General features: G+C 39.2%; 1 pseudogene across 1 annotated transcript; it reads right to left on the minus strand.

The window, feature by feature from the left end:
• Positions 1 to 1,016: 1,016 nt before the first annotated feature.
• Positions 1,017 to 15,475, minus strand: LOC308610278 (centrosomal protein of 78 kDa-like; annotated as a pseudogene). The gene is made up of 7 exons: positions 15,090 to 15,475; positions 9,926 to 10,058; positions 5,361 to 5,438; positions 3,732 to 3,898; positions 2,512 to 2,683; positions 2,142 to 2,189; positions 1,017 to 1,603 (listed from the first exon to the last, which is right to left on the minus strand). The product of its transcript is annotated as a centrosomal protein of 78 kDa-like (transcript).
• Between the last annotated feature and the right edge of the window lie 2,316 nt (positions 15,476 to 17,791).

A 17,791-nucleotide genomic window follows, 5' to 3' on the forward strand; every position in this document is an offset into this window, starting at 1 on the left:
TAAACCGTAATGGAAAAGAATATGAAAAAGAATGTACATAAATGTGTAACTGAGTCACTTTCCTGTACAGCAGTAATTAACACAACACTGTAATTCAAGTGTATGTCAATAAAAAATAAAATTTAAAAAAATTGCCAGAAAAATAGTCACATAAGGGGAACTTCCCTGGTGGTCCAGTGGTTAAGACTTTGCCTTCCAATGGAGGGGGTGAGGGTTCAATCCCTGGTCGGGGAGCTAAGATCCCACATGCCTTGAGGCTAAAAAACCAAAATATAAAACAGAAGCAATACTGTAACAAATGCAATAAACACTTTAAAAATGGTTGACAGCATAAAAAATCTTTAAAGAAAAAATTCACATAAATCAGAAACAAATGAAAGATAATAAAGTCCATACATTAAAAAAAAAAAAAGAGCATGGGTTCGGGTCACATTGCAACTTCCCACTTACTTATAGCTGTGTAATTCTGGGCAACTCACATAATGTCTCCTCAGACTGTTCATCTATAAAATGGGGATGGTAAGAGTTCCCTACCTCAGAGCGTTGCTGTAATCCATAAACACGGTTAAGTGCCTTGGTAAATGTTTGAGGCTCTCTGGTTATTATGAATTAAAATATGTCAATGGCTTCTGGCCGTGTGATTTATAATAGTTTGATGTTTAACCAAATGGTAAAACTATTCCATTTATTATTCCCATCTCTTTTTAACCCTTAGCCTGCTTTGTTGTTTATGTTTTCTGCCACCACAGAGTGCTAGTTCCAGGAGAGTAAAGGCTTTATTTTGTTCACTGCTGAAAGCAACAGCACCCAGAAAAGTACTGTACATATGAAGCCCTCAGTAAACACTAGCTGAATGAATGGTGCAAAGTGTTACAAGGAAAAGTACACCGAAACTTTCATTATAATAAAAAAGTATAGATAAAAAAATCTTTCTCTAATGGCTTCCAGTCAAGTAACTGAAAACACCATATGCTATAATAATAACATAAGTAATTTATGAAAATTTGAAGGCAAAAACATAATTTTAAAAGATTTAGACCTACGTTAGGTGTGATAGAGTATGGATGCTTTCTTGAAATTCACAATCAGATCCAAGAGTATCACTTTCAGACTGTTCTAGTACACTGAGTTTACTTTTAGTTGTCTTTGATGAAACAGTCATTATTCTACTCTCTTTCTTAACAGAAATGTGTTTTCTCGAAGACTCACTTTTAATTGGTTTATTAACCAAAGAATTATTTTGCCCAATTCCTTTGCTTTTCTGCTTTACAGGTGAGTCAGAGCAGGAATGCAGGTCCTTCCCAGGTTGTTTCTTAGCAGAGTATTTTTTGGTCTATTCACCTGCTTTGCTCATTTTCTCTGAAGAAGACCTGCTATTTCTAGATAATTCTTCTTCTTTTTTTTGACTTCCAGTTCCAGAAATGACGTCTGCTGAAGGAGAACATGTTCTAGCAATGAAATTTTCAAAAGACTCCTGCCGCTGCTCTGTGACTGGGACCCCCAGGTTGTCTTTGGAAGTTTCTAAGGCCTCCTGAGTAGACGCTGGGACACGGAAGGAGTCGAGAGGCAAAGGAATCCTAGCATCACCTGTAATTTTCGGGAAGTGGAGGGGAAGACAAAAGACAAGACAAAAATTCAGTGATGAACAAAGCCAATCATTAAAAAGTAGAGTTCAAAACTTCAATGTTACTCTGTAATCTTATTATTAACACAGTCAATTGATTAATCAGAAGATTTCAGAGCCAGTTTTTTTTGTAATTATATCTTGCCAAGTGATTCTCAGCTTAACCTAGCTATAACCAAGGCTATGTCCGCTACGTTTTCAGACTTTGGTGATTGGGGTAGTTATTACCCATTTCCTCTCCCTCACTAAAAATAAAACCCTATTCTGTAGGATAATTAATGTCTTTTCTATCCTCCAGGCACATGTAAACCGTATATAGTTTGTGACCAGACTGTGTTCTCAAGCTGTCAGTTCCCAAGACCACTCTGAGATGGGCTGATGGGGGCTCCAAGTGAGGCTGGAGGAAAAGCTGACAGGTTTTCCCCTCCCATTCCCATAACCAGGTGATTCACTCTAATATGTTACCTATTAGCTATGTCTGGATTACTTATTTTAAAAATTGTATCAGTATGTGTACCTTCATTAGTGTTCCTTCATTGTAAGCTGACTGCATACAAATAGAAACCTAGATAAAATATGAACAGAATAGACATTTATACAATTTAAAATCTGGAATATTTTCTCTAATGTCTTCTTTCTTCATTAAGGACAGTTTGCTTTAACTCATATATTTTCTCAAGAACTTCCAGTCTCCTTATTTACAAAAGTACAGTATCATGAAATGGGCCCACATTTACTAATCTCAGATTTGGAAAGGACTCCAGAGTCTTCTAGCTCCCGAGCATGTGAATTATTAGAGACTGATCATTATTGTTTTCTCCCTGACTTGGTCATTTCCTTTTTGCTAATCACTCTTAGAATCATTAAGTGCTGTTCTGTCCATTTACTTGGCTATTTTGCATTTGTTATGGGGCACCCTGTTTTGATTCTGATTTTCCTTCTTCAAGTGCCTTCTTTTCTTCTTTAGGTGGACTACTAACAGTAGAATTCATCTGGGGACGACCTAGTAAATGAAAATCTGACTGATCTATACCAGCCATTGTGGCCAACTGCCCAAGCCTAGACGAGAGGAGGAAAGGAGAAAAGACAAAGACAAAATCACAGAAGAGCAGTTTAGATTTCCCCAGACTTACAATCATGAAATACTTCTAAAATCTTTTTTTTTTTTTTTTTGCGGTACACGGGCCTTTCACTCCTGTGGCCTCTCCCATTGCGGAGCACAGGCTCCGGACGCGCAGGCTCAGCGGCCATGGCTCACGGGCACAGCCGCTCCGCGCCATGCGGGATCCTCCCAGACCTGGGCACGAACCCGTAGCCCCTGCATCGGCAGGCGGACTCTCAACCACCCCGCCACCAGGGAAGCCCTACTTCTAAAATCTTAAAAGCTAACATCCTACTCCAGACTACAAGCCTCTATCTCCCCCAAATCCTCAGCCCTTTCCAGATTCATCCTCTAGGAGACATCCCACTGTCTCACTAGAAGCTTCAATATGTTCCATGCACCCTGTCCACTGCCTGTCACACCTCCATTCCTACACTTCTTTACCACCTTTCCTCCAGTTTCCAAGAATGTGTTTGTTCCTTCCTTCCCAACACCAACACCAATTCATTCACTGACAAAACACCACTCCATCAACTATCAATCTCCACTTCCCTCTTTCAGCAAAATTGCTCCCGGTTGAGAACCACTGACCTTTATCTCCCCTGCAGATTAATAATCATTTTTATGTCTAAGGCAAAGATAACTTTAATTCAAACTTATCAAACAAGCAAAAGAAGTGAAAGATAGGAAAATTCTTATGCATTCCCGACTATTTTCAATGAAAACTGCCTTTAATTTAGTCTTTACAAAACAACTATACCTACTAATTACTCTGTCTACAGGTTACTCTTTTATAATGGGCTCCCCACTCTACCAAAGCAGGCTTCCCTATATGCATTTCTTAAAAAATTTAATTCCTCATTTTAAAATGTCAACTATATTACCTATAATTACACTAAATTTGGCTAAATATAGCCACGTAAGTGATGAAAATTGCTCCAGTTCCTCAGCAAACTACCATTAGAGTCGCAAAGAGAAGAATGCCATGAAGAGAAATGAACTAACCCAGCATCTTTAAGGAGAACCAGGAAAGCATGGAACTTCTGAAAAGAATTCTCAGTGCTGCCCCAAACACCTTCATCATCCAGGATCATGCTTGTCAATGAGTGGGCATGAAGGGCTTCAGACAAAGAGAAAGTTGTGTTTCTTAACTGGGCATTTTCATGTTCCAGCTATACAAGAAGACTGAAAACGTCTGACATGATTTTTTCTCATTGTCATCAAAAGTAGTCTTGCCTTGGGCTTCCCTGGTGGCGCAGTGGTTGCGAGTCCGCCTGCCGATGCAGGGGACACGGGTTCGTGCCCCACTCTGGGAAGATCCCACATGCTGCGTAGCGGCTGGGCCCGTGAGCCATGGCCGCTGAGCCTGTGTGTCTGGAGCCTGCGCTCCGCAACGGGAGGGGCCACAACAGTGAGATGCTAACATACCGCAAAAAACCCCCCAAAAAACAAAAAACAAACAAAAAGTAGTCTTGCCTAGTTTCAAGGTACAAAACTAAAACACTCAAAATGGAATTAATTTATAATTAATGTAACCCTCTGCCAGTAAAGACAGAGACCATATCACATAATAACCAAAACCCACAGGCACCCAACAAAGTTTCCTATATAACACTTAGGTGGTATATAAATAAACCCAAGTTACCGTTTTATTAATGATCTTTCACAAAAGATCACATTTCTAACTGGTTCAATTCATAATGGAGCCTTATTCCACATTAGAAAATGACCTGCTTTAAGTTTCCCTTAAATTAGAAAGTGAATTATAGAATCTGATTTGAACAAAACATATTTCAACTCTGCTGAATGTTAAGAATTAACTTTAGTGAATAAAATATCTAATGCTTACGTTTAAAAGTCCTAAATCATACCCAACCCAATTTATTAAATGTACGATCACCAATATTTTCTTTGGCTTCTTGAACATATTCACCCCCGTGCACTCTTCCCCTTCCGCTCAGCATCTACGCACTTAAAACCCCCTGTAAGCTCAACTCTCGTATTTCTCAGAAAGGCCGTTAATGTTCATGATGCCCCTTTTGCCTTACATGAGCAGGTGCTCAACATTTATTGAATGAGTGTCTGCCAATCCAATGGATGCACTTTCAAAAATTCCTCCCTACACTCACCCTGTGATAAATTATATTTAGATAGAACTTTTTAGATTATGCCCTGCTTTCATGCACATTACCTAATGTAATTCTCATAGTATATATTTTTATCTTTCATTGCATTCTTAGAAGTTTTCCAATATCTTAAATTTATTTAAATGATTCACTTTCCTAATTCATTGCCAGGAGAGTCTCATCATGTCTTTTATGTTACTGTATATACAATACATGCACAGAAAGTGCCTTCTTGCATCAAAGAATCATGAACAGGAAATAAGCTAATGTCATATAAAAGCACACACACACACACACATACACAAAACCAGATTTTCACATCTTTAAAAACATGCTTTCTGGAATATAGATCATATGATCACTAAATACCAGTAAACGCAAAAGTCCATATGATACCACCAATTTGCAACATATTACAGTTTTAAAGCTTACAAAATATGTGTATATGGCTTAAAATCAAATCAAAATAAAACCAAAACACTCTCAAAAGCAGATGAAACGTGTTTACCTCACTGACTCGTCTATCAGCCTTCAGTCTTATTACTCTTTCCTCCTTTAACTGCTTTAGGCACTCCTCCAGGGTTTCCTAAGCAAACAGAGTCAATATTATAACTAATTCATAGTATAATAACCAAAAGCCTTTCCAGCTATTGGTCTCATCAGGATTTATGGGCAGAGCCAGAAGTGAACTCAGATTTTAGTCTGCTACTGGTCATATCATACCATGCCAGTGAAATGAATGATCAAAATCTATCAAATTTGCAAAGATTTATTTAAATTCCACTCTTTCCAACATAAATTTGTGGCAGGCCACCATAAAAGGCATATGCATATAACATAGTAAGTCAGAAATAAGAAGTTACGACCAAGAAAGAAAAATTCTATTTTTATTTGTGGGTCTCTTTATAGCAGGAAGTCCTATTAACGAACCTGCTTAGCATACCTGAATTGCATAATTGCAGATTCAAAAGCATGTTTTAAAAAAGTAATCACTGGGGCTTTCCTGGTGGCACAGTGGTTCGGAATCTGCCTGCCAATGCAGGGGACACGGGTTCGAGCCCTGGTCTGGGAGGATCCCACATGCCACGGAGCAACTAAGCCCGTGTGCCACAACTACTGAGCCTGCGTGTCTGGAACCTGTGCTCCACAACAAGAGAGGCCGCGATAGTGAGAGGCCCGCGCACCGTGATGAAGAGTGGCCCCCGCTTGCTGCAACTAGAGAAAGCCCTAGTACAGAAACGAAGACCCAACACAGCCATAAATAAATAAATAAATAAAAATAAATTGCCCCCCCCAAAAAAAACTTTAAAAAAATAATAAAATAAAAAATAATAAAAAAGTAATCACTTTTAAAGCAATTTACAGTCAAGCACTGTTCCTGGAGTTCCCTGGGTATTAAATAATCGAATCATCAAAACCCTAAGAGGGGGCTTCCCTACTGGCACAGTGGTTAAGAATCCGCTTGCCAGTGCAGGGGACACGGGTTCGAGCCCTAGTCCAGGAAGAACCCACATGCCTCAGAACAACTAAGCCTGTGCGTCACGACTACTGAGCCTACGCTCTAGAACCCACGTGCCACAACTACTGAGCCCGCGTGCCACAACTACTGAAGCCTGCGCGCCTAGAGCCCGTGCTCTGCAAAAAGAGAAACCACCGCAATGAGAAGCCCGCACACCACTACGAAGTGTAGCCGCCGCTCGACGCAAGCAGAGAAAGCCCGTGAGCAATATCAAACACCCAGCGCAGCCAAAAATAGATAAATAAAATAAATTTATTAAAAAAATCGTACGAGGAAAGAACGATCACTAACTCCATGTTATTTTACAGATGAGGGAAACAGAGGCAGAGAAGTAGAGTAAGTAGAGCAGCACAGCCAAGGTCACACCACTAAGTAGCAGAGCCACACTGTGGACTCAGGAAGCTGGCTGCCATTCCTGCTCACGGAAGTGGTAGTCTTCCCTTCACCAAGGTCACTGAAATAAAATGAACACTGATAAACTATCTTAGGAGTTTTAGGAACTAAGACACTTCGGTCCTTGAAGTGGGGACACTGCTTGCAATAGGCAGAATTCTGACAGAGCCCCCAAGATGACCACTTACTGAAGTACACAAACCTTCCACTTATCCAATCAAACTCTAAATGTAGGTGCTGTAGTGAAGGGATTTTGCACATGGAATTAAGGTTCAAAATCAGTTGATCTTTTAAGATAGGGAGATTATTTTAGGTGGATGTGGCCTACTCAGGCACCCCATGAAAAGGACCTGAACTCTTCCTGAATTGAAGTACAAAAGGGACAAAAGGGAGACTCTCCATTGCTGGCTCTGAAGAAGTCCAATGCTGCGGCAGAGAAGGCAAGCGAGAGGCCTCTAGGAGCTGAAACTCTCCCCCGACTGACAGCCAGCAAGGAAATGGGGACCTCTGTCCTGCAACTGCAGAATCTGAATTATGCCAACAAGCCGGAAGAAGCCTGTAGGCATTCTTTCCCAGAGCCTCTGGACGCTAACACAGCCAGACTGACATCTTGATTTCAGCTCTGTGGCCCACACAAACTATGGTGAACATCCAATGTTTGGGGCTCAATATCTTACACTTAAATTTCACGTGCTTTAACACTCTCAGGAGGGAACCCACATGTTCCCGTGTATATCTGAGCAGGAAGCCCAGTCACGCTGTGCCTGGACTTCTGACCTACAGAACTCTGAGCTAGTCAAACAGGTATTGTTTTCAGTCAGTAAGAGTGTAGTAAAAGAATTAATATTCTACTCAACCTCCAGGTTCGTGAACAAAATAAATGATTGTCATTGTTTTAGGCCACTGTTTTGGGCTGGTTTCTTATGCAGTGATAAACAATCATAATACCTATACTTATGAAAACAGTAAGGTATATTTATACATGTTAACTGCTTTGAACAAAAAGAGTGAGGAACTCTATTACCTGCCATCATTGGGAGAGGAGCTGGTATCACTTTCTGGAGAGTAGCTTTTGGTACCTAACAACAATCCTACATCAGGAGTTTACCCTAAGGAAATCAAAGATGTGGGCAAAGATTTATCTACCAACATCATGTCATAAGATTGGTTATAACCAAACCCTAGAAGAGAGCTAAGAGCCTCTGAATTGGGACTGGTTTAAATAAAAACAGCTCATCGTCTGAAGGAATGCGTTATGAAGCCACTAAGAATGACAAGAGGTCTCAACCAGAGTTCATGAATGGGCTTCAGGAGTGCTACATTCAAAATATATCTGTGCGTTTTTCCTGGGAGATGATGCATAAGCTTAATCAAATTCTCTGATGTAGAAGAGTAGTTAGTGACATGGCAAAATATTTCGGATACTTTTTTAAGACAAAAGAGCAGATTAGGTGTGTGTACATGCAGAGGTGGCTTTTATTTCCTTCAAGAAGTTGTTCATTGTTTTCAAACATTTGCTCAATGAACATATATTTTTATATTCAGAACATGTTTAAAAAATTGAGAGTCTAAGAACTTCAAATTCTTTAATGTTTCATTACCAAACCCAGTCAAGTTTTCAATGAGGAAAAAGGGAAAAAAATTGCAAAATTCCTCTACTTTTAATATAATGGTTTAATCAATCTTCTAAAACTGATTTCAAAGAAATTCTAAACAAATAAACAAAAAAACAAAAAACCCTCAGCACGGTCAGAGGAAGGTAGACTAAAATTCCTGACTGGTTCTAGATAGCACATCAAAGTGCAATTACATGCAACAGTTTCTCCCTCTAATGGAGGGAATTAGAACACAGTGTTCAATTTTTGTGAAAAAGTGTACCCTCCTCCTACAAAGTATTCAGAATTCATGTCCCTTACATGGAAATATGGAACCAAAAAAGTTAGAAAGTAAAATTGCTTGATATTCTATTACTTAAATAAGACTAATGATAAGGCTTTGGAATAATTTTCCTTCCTGCCATCTGCTCTCCATTCCACCCTTCTGTACACCGGCTAGGGTGATTTTTCTGGGACAAAGCTCCCATCATATTGGATATCAAATTTTATGTTCAACTTTTCTCCATTTAACATTGAAATCAATCATTTCTCCTATAATCAGGGGATTCATAACCTTGATTTTTTTGTGTGGGCTACAAAATATTCCACTGAGTGGGTTTACTGGTTAATCATTTTACACATTTAAATTCTTTCCAACTTTTCAATATTATCAGACAAAATAACCGTTTTTATGCATGAAGGCTTTTTTCCATATTGAGAATAACATTCTTACAATAAATCCATAAAAATGAGTTTGAGATCAAAGCAAATGAACATTTTTAAGGCTCTGAGGTACCTATCTCCAGACTTCTTTCCAAACGATTTCTGAGATTTTACACTGCCATCAGCGATGTATCACTTGGTATATAACCTCTACTATAACTGTTGGCTTACTTCCTCACTGAGAGTGCAAGTTATTTGAAGATAGGGGGTGTATTTTATTAAGGTTTATCCCCAGCACCTGTGCCTAGCACAACGTAGACGGTCAATAAATAATTGCTTAATAAGGAGAATCCCTGCCACACACATACATATAAGATGTACGTGTGTGAAAGACAGACTGTGTGTTTTTCTCTAACTGGATAGATGAAAACTTGTCATCTTCTTTAATGTGCAATTTTTTTGCTTATAATTAGTCATTAAATTTCTCTTTTAGATTATATTGTAAATATTCAGATTCTCTGAGGCAAATGGGCCTGGCACTACCCATTAGCTACATAACCTTGGACAAGTTGTATAACTCTAGGCCTCAACTTCCTCATCTATAAAATGGAGATAAGCTCCCATATTACAGAGCTCTTGTGAGAATTACATGAGTTAAAACACATATAAAATTAGAAGAGTGCTTGGTACATAGAATATGTGCAATTAATGCTGAATGAATGAACATGCGAATGCAAACAGTAGTGAAGGACTTAAAATGAAACGGTCTCATCCCACTCCCACATCCAGCACTCAAGAATCGACCGATTCTTTACGCAGTTTTTAATTGTAAAATACGATATGTGTACTGAGAAGTACACAGAACAAAACTGTCAGTGTGACAAATAAAAAGAGAATACTTACATAAGCACTACTAGAATCTGTCAGCATCGCAAAAACCCCCCATATCCTTTTCTCATCACAAGCTCCTTCCTTCTTCCCGGTTAAACACCAACCTCACTTCTTGACAGTCATTTCCTTTAACCTGCATGCATCCCTAACAAAAGAGTTTAGTTGTGTCAACATCTAACTTTATGTACAGGATCATAGTATATGAAGTCTTTTCTATCTTATTTCTTTCTCTCAACATTGGTTTAAAAAATTCATCCACATTGCTGCCTGTAGCTCTAGTTCATTCAATTTTATTGCTGGAGAGTTTTCCCACTGTACAAATACACATCATTTATTTAATTTTTGACTCTTAATGGACATTTGGTTTGCTTTCAGTTTGTGCTAATGCAAATCATGGACAGGAATCCTGCTGTACCCGTTATTCTGGTGCATTTACACAGGGCGGGGGTGAGGGCTGCTGGCTCACAGGCTATTTATATACCTTCAGGTGATGGAGAGGGCTAAATGCTTTCCAAAGTAGTTGTGTCGATTTATACTCCAGTATAAACAGGGTAGAAGATTCCCATAGTACTTCAGGTCTACAATACCTGATACTACCAGACTTTTTATTTATGTATTTGTCAATCTGATTGACATGTAGTTTCCTTGGTTTTGACTCACTTTTCACTTGTTACTTAATGAAGTCGTACACTTTTCTGTGTTTACTGGCTGTATGGATTTCCTTTTTTATGAGGTTTACGTCAACTATTGTTATTTTTTATTATTTTATTATTATTATTTACTTTTGGCTGTATTGGGTCTTCGTTGCTGCGTGCAGTGCAGGTTTTCTCTAGTTGCGGCGAGCGGGGGCTACTCTTCATTGCGGTGGCTTCTCTTGTTATGAAGCACAGGATCTAGGCGCGCAGGCTTCAGTAGTTGTGGCACATGGGCTCAGTAGTTGTGGTTCACGGGCTCTAGAGCACAGGCTCCGTAGTTCTGGTGCACGGGCTTCGCTGCTCCGTGGCATGTGGGATCTTCCCGGACCAGGGCTCGAACCCGTGTCCCCTGCCTTGGCAGGCAGTTTCTTAACCACTGCACCATCAGGGAGGTCCAACTATTGTTATTTTGAATTCTTCTCCATTTCCAAGTAATACTCTTCCATGACTATTTTCTCACTAAATTGGAGGCATTATCTGTTCACTTTCTAACTTACTAATAAGCGTTTAGTTCCTCTACACTCTTTCCTACGTCCACACTGCTCAGTAAAGTTATGTCATCATGAGTTATTCCACTGCTCATGATCTCTTTCACTTGTAGTGATATACTTAAAAACCTACATTGTTGATCAACTAGAAACTCTCTCAACGTCACGCTTTGTAAAATGAGGACATTCATAGCATCTTCCCTTTTTTCTACCTTCTGTCTACCTTCCAAACCTAGCTGTTATGTTGTCAAAGTTGAAATTTATATTCTGTTCTATGTGCAGTTAAGTCTTCTGTTATTTGAGAGTCAGTACGGAGTAAGGTTTAAGAGAACAGGCAGAGAGCCTAAACTCAAAGCCTCGATCCAACCTTAAATTAGGTACAGCCTGGGCAAGTTCCTTCCCTGTCTTAGCTTCCTGTTCTCAAAAGTGGGAATGATATTAGCACCAACCTCATAAGGCTATTCAGAGGATTAAATGAGTTAATATATGCAAAAACACTTAGAGCCTAATATATACTAAGTACATACTAGTACACAATACATTTCAGTACATACCAAGTTAATACTAATACATACTAAGTATAGTTTACTTTAGTTATTTGTGATTACATGCACGTTGACAATAAAAGCTGCAAACCAAGACAGTATTGCCATTATTACAATGAAATTAATATTGCCCACTGCAGATGTACTGTGTCTCTGTGTATAGACTACACCTCGTTCCATACTGTGCCAGTGTCACTGCCCTTGTGCAGGGTGACCACATACCCCAAGCCGCCTTTGGCTGTTCCAGTTTATACCTGTTGTCCTGATGTTACAGCATTAGAGCGCCTCCTTACACTATTGAAGTGTAAGGAGTTTGGACAAGTTCTGGTTTGGACAACAAATTAGATACGTGGTCATTACCCCTGTGTGTCACTGAAAAGGGGGACATCTATAGTGTCAAGTTGAAGTGGATTCTTCCCTTCCTCACCAATACTAGGTTAAAAATCAACCATAGTTCAGTGTGCTTCAGGTTTATGTCCGTATAGCCTTTTCTCCTCTGGAGTTCAAGTTCCTTCTCCTCTTCCTCTCCCTCCTCCCTTCCAACAGTGCCTAACACCTAGTAAGTACGATATGCCTCAAGGTGTTTCTAAGCTCTCAATCACACAATCAATAGAAGCCTCTCCACTCTAGACTAGCTGCAATCTGCACTGAATCCCCTATTACCTTCCTTCTTGGTTTATTGCCTCATTTTGCTGGATTATGTCTATAAATAGCTTAAGGTGTAGCACAGGAGGTCAATTTTTCAAATTTCTTTGGGTACAAAATATCTTCTTCAGCTTCCACGTATGACTGATAGTTTGGCTGGATACAAACCCCTAGGGTGAAAATTATGTGCCTGAAAAACTTTGGAGGTATCTTTCTAGTGCCTTCCAGGATCCATGGTGCTCATGACAAGTATGATAAAGTCAGATTTTAACCTTTTTTTTTAGGTGACCAGTATTTTTCTCTCTGGAATGGATGTATCCTCTCAGTATTTTATTCTATTTTAATTTATTTTTTCAGTATTTGAAAGTTTCACAATGAAGGGTGCCTAGGTATGAGTCTATTCTTGCTCATCTTGCGTAACTATTTTCAATCTGAGGCCTGATGTCTACTTTCAGCTGTGGGGAATTTTGTTGCCCTTTGACAGCTTCCCTCCATTGTTTTTCTGGGTCTGGAGTTTCTAATAGTAACATGTGGGATCTCCCAGATGCAGCCTCTCTAACATATTTCTATCACATTTTCCATTGTGTCTTTCTTTCTTATATACTGAGAAATTTTTTAAATTCCTACTGAATTTATTTCAGCACCCATATTTTCATTTCCAGGAGAACTCTCTTGCTTTCTGACCATTCTCCTTTTCATTAATACCCTTGTCTTATTTTATAGTTGCTAGCTCTTTCTAAACCTCTCTCAGGATACTAATTAGGGTTTTTTCTTAAATTATTCTGTTCCCTAAATTGTCCCTGGTCCTACTAGGATATGTTTGCACTCTTTCCCCCTCTCTCATGTTGTAAGCTTTACTCAACAGGCAAATGACACTTATTTTCTATTTAAGAATGAGCGCAGGAAGCTCCCTGAAGTCAACGATTGATTGGCTTCTTATGAAGGAAGAAGCGGGCAGTAACTGTAACAGGATCTCCCCCAAACACAGTTTTCTAGGGTGTAAAAACTCATACTAGCTGCCCCAGTTCTCGCCAGTTTCACTGTTTTCAAAATGAAATCATCTCATTTCAGGAGGGTGAGGGCGGGGCTGGGAGTCCACTCCTCCAAACACAACCCTTCAATGAGCTCCCCTATCTCAGTCACACTTTTAACTAACTCCACCCTCTCTCCTACATGCGCACCTGAGCATGGGGCTACTTTTTCAGGTGGGGTCAGAATCCTCCTCAGTTGCACGTGGTCCCTGTGCATATTCTAGGTGATGCTTTTCCTCTGTTCTACTGCTTCAGTTTCACACTCTTCCACCTGTCTTCTGTCTTTCAAAACTATGTTGAAATCTCTTGATTGTTGTGGGCATATATACTTAAACACTTTGATACCATCACTGTAGTGTCTTGTCAAAACAGAGAAGAGGACTTCCCTGGTGGCGCAGTGGTTGGGAGTCCGCCTGCCGATGCAGGGGACACGGGTTTGTGTCCCGGTCTGGGAGGATCCCACATGCCGCGGAGCGGCTGGGCCCATGAGCCATGGCCGTTGAGCCTGCGCGTCCGGAGCCTGTGCTCCTCGACGGGAGAGGCCACAACAGTGAGAGGCCCACATACCGCAAAAAAAAAAAAAACAACAAAACAGAGAAGAGCTAAAAGATCTCAGTGCATTCTGAATCTGCTATTCTGTGGTCCCAGTGTTTAAACTTCTTGGACTTCCCCAGTGTCTATTACTGCTTTTACAAATACAATCTTGTGGTCTATTCGTGAAGGAAATGAATACACCACATCTAAAATAACAAGGAATGCAGGTTGGATGCTCTAGGGTCTTGTCATACTCTGCCATTTACTAATAAACCACTTACGTTCTACAAATTGTAGGTGCTCATTTATAAAACGAAAGGGAGTAACTCTACAGGAACTATAGATTTCTCCTACTCTAACATTTCATAATTTTCTAAGTTCTTTTCTTAAAATTTCTCTATATTATCATTAATTTTAATTAAAAAATAAAAATCTAACTTTCTCTTTTGAAAATCAAAGAGTAATTCCCGTAGTCGTACAATAATGGGATAAATAGTTCTGAAACCTGTCAAGTGTCATGTTTCATATGAAGAGAAAATCATACTAAATAATTTTAAAAAATTAAACATGGACTTTGTAGCACAAAAACAAGGTCCCCCACAAATGGTGTGCCTTTATTTACTAGAAATGTTCAGCTCTGCATTAAAGTTGAAATAAAATAAATATATTAATTTTGAGGTGCAAAAATTTCTTATAAAAATCAATTTTTCTTTTCTGTCCATACAAACAAAAGTAAGGAATGACATTAGAGGTCAGGATGATTTGGTAATAGAATGTAGCTTCTTGATATTTTTGATTTTAGGAAAGGAGACTATCAACATCAAAACTTTTTTCAACTTTACTTTTATTTAAAATGAAGCCATATTTTCCTCTTATAAAAAGAGAGTTCAACTAGAACTGTCCATTTTCTCATCTGTAAAACAAGAGCACTGAATCAGCTGACTGTATTCATTCAGAACTCAATTTCCTTATCTTATGATCACTAAGCTTCTCCCTAAATCTAATATACTAAGGTTCTAAGGAAAGGAAAATATATTACTAACAACATGTTTTGATTTTAATTTCTTAGAGTTCAAATGTCCACCATTCACCTTGGTCTAAGCTTAAGGAATCATTCAAGGGGATACAATGCAGATGGCATGAGAAAACAGAACCCTCACACAAGCTGTGCTGTGTTGCAATCAGCCTTCTGTTTGAAAAATAATCTTCTCTATAGCTTTAAAGTGATAACTTTGTACCTGCAATACTTCTTGTTTCAAATGGATTTTCTCTGGCTCCTCCTGAACACGTTCTGAGGAATCATCGACCTCTTCGATTTCTGAGGAGGAAGGACTCCCTACTGTCACCGTCACAGGAAATTCTGATGGACCTGAGTGTCACAGGAAGATAGGAAACCATAGAGTTGTTAAACTAAAGTGCAAAGAAAGAAGACAAGATTGCATAAAAGACAACACAAGCCAGATACCAAATATCCAAATATTAGAGGACATTTAACAAAAGTGATCTGAGGTATCATTATTTATAAATGTCTCTCACTGCTCTTTAGTGTAAAACAGGCAATGACTAAGTAAAAGTACAGTAACTTATTTTTGCTATGTTACTGTACAGACCTCTGTTGTACGTGGTTAGGATTAGTAATGGGAATTGCCCATATTATTTTACTAAGTTTCTTTCACAGAAGCCAAGTGAAGATCCAAGGTAAAAATTTTTTTTCAAATCAATTTTATACTGCCAATGAAAAATTTATTCTTCACCATCAGACAAAAACAGTCTGGAAGAAAATGTAGTTTTTCAGAGGAAAATACATCAGTAAAGGGACTGATGAATAATCAGGAAGTCAACATATCTAAGCTGTGAATAATAGACATTAGAATTTAAAAAAATAAATCACATACACATACACAACTAAAACTGACCCATCAAAAATTTCATCTTCTCACCACCCTTAAGCCAAAACTAGGGCAACAATTCTCCCAGCAAGCTTCACTGCCACTGCAATGTTGTTCAATAGGACATTTCCAAACATTTAAAAACTGAGCTGGCCACAACCCCATAAAAGTTTACAGATCATAAAGAAGTGTGCTGGGATTATATAACCACGAAGAAGACAAGTCACTAGGACATCATTTTGACAACAAGCAGCAAACCCTGCAGCATAGGAAAACCCTAACAAGAGAACGTGGTGCACACCCCTCTCTCTGGGAATGCAAGGCCAGGACTGACACCCAAGATGCTCTTCTCTCAACCTCAGCAGTGGTGCCTTTCACAGAGCCACTATGCAGTCTCCCAAGACCACTGGGAAGGAGAATCTGATACTGACAGTATTCGCTTGCCACGAGGCCATAAGCGAGGGAATGTGTGTGGCCTTGGTGAGAGAGCAGAGGTTTGGGAGATGTTGCTTTATATTGGCTTTCAGATCAGGAATTTGTACATATAGCCCGCAAACAACGTTTCTTGAAAATATGTGAACATTCTTGAGTATGACAGCTCCATGTGAGGGGTCAGAAATGGCAGTCAAGTTCGTTTCACTGGGTAACAGCTGATTTGCGGACTGGAAAACAGGATTCCTTGTTTACAGACATCACCACAAGGCTGCCCGTTATGTGCCAAATCCACACAACTACACAGTTGCATTGGGAGAGCGACCAAACATGTTTTACATGGATTTATTTCAGAGAGGGAAATGCTTCTTGTAAGGCTCTGTCAGTTTAAAAAGCAAGAAGAATGACCATCCACCTTTCCCAATTCAAGCCCTATATATCATAAATATGATAGCTACACACCACCAACTGATTACATACATCACGAGCTTTGATGAATGGAAAGCCCCTAAAAAGATAGCAACAAAACGAAGTTAGATCTTCATGTAAATACATCACCAGTTAAACCCAGTTAATACAACTATTTAGTAGTATGAACAGTATCCATACAGAATTGTGTATAAAAATAAATAAGCTCAAAACAAGGACCTGGAGGGCTCTGCTACGGAGAAAACACAACAGAATTCAGCCTACTGGCTTGCTAATAACTCTCTGAACTGCTGAGAGGCCCCTTCAGCTCCTATGTTCAGGACGGTTGAGATTTCAGCCTCTCTTCTTTAAATGGTGATATTAATCGTTCTCTAATTTACCACCCTGTGTGACGAGGATGGACCTGCAATTAAGTGTCTCAGGAAGAAGACAGGAAACCACAGAGCTGTGAAACTCAAGTGCAAACACTGGGGATTCAACACTATAGTTTATGCAACAGCAATTCACATTACCATTTGCAAAAAAGTAGTCGGTTGTCCAGTGGGGATTAGAAACATCCATTTAACATGAGCAACTGAACAGATATTTTACACAGTAACTACTTCAAGTACTATTTAAAATCAATTCTCTTTGTTTTCTTAAGCAATTGTTAATCCCCAATTTCCTGATTACTACCAAGTAAGTCACCTGAAGATCATCTAGAGCCATCTATTTCACTTAGCAAGCCTAAAGCTATAATTCAACCATTTTATTTACTGTTCTGTGACAAATATTACTATGAACAGCTATCCCCTGGATAAGAAATCAGGTAATGCTAGTTTGACTCACTAAATCTGATTTACTGAGTTAATAAGCCAGTTGATTTAGAAGAGGTCTAATGCATATTTTTCATCCATTCTGCATTAAACTATTTCCCATGCCTAAAATGTCTTTTTTCCCATTCGTACGTATCCAAATTCCTACTTCTGTGCTGTAGGGCTTCGCTCAACTACATCTGCCTTTAATGAAACTTTTCTCACATGCACAATTGGTGATCATTTTAGTCTCCTCAAGACTCCCACGGAGTTACCTCTGTTGTGACACTTGAGAAACAACTTGAAACTCCCAATTACTTTTAATTTTTCTTCCTTAGAAGGCTCATTAGGCAGAAGCCATGTGTGAGTTACCTTTTTTCCCTACACAAAGCACCA

Source organism: Mesoplodon bidens (assembly GCF_964165515.1).
Source record: "Mesoplodon bidens genome assembly, contig: HAP1_SCAFFOLD_349, whole genome shotgun sequence".
In the NCBI taxonomy this organism is placed as follows: domain Eukaryota; kingdom Metazoa; phylum Chordata; class Mammalia; order Artiodactyla; family Ziphiidae; genus Mesoplodon; species Mesoplodon bidens.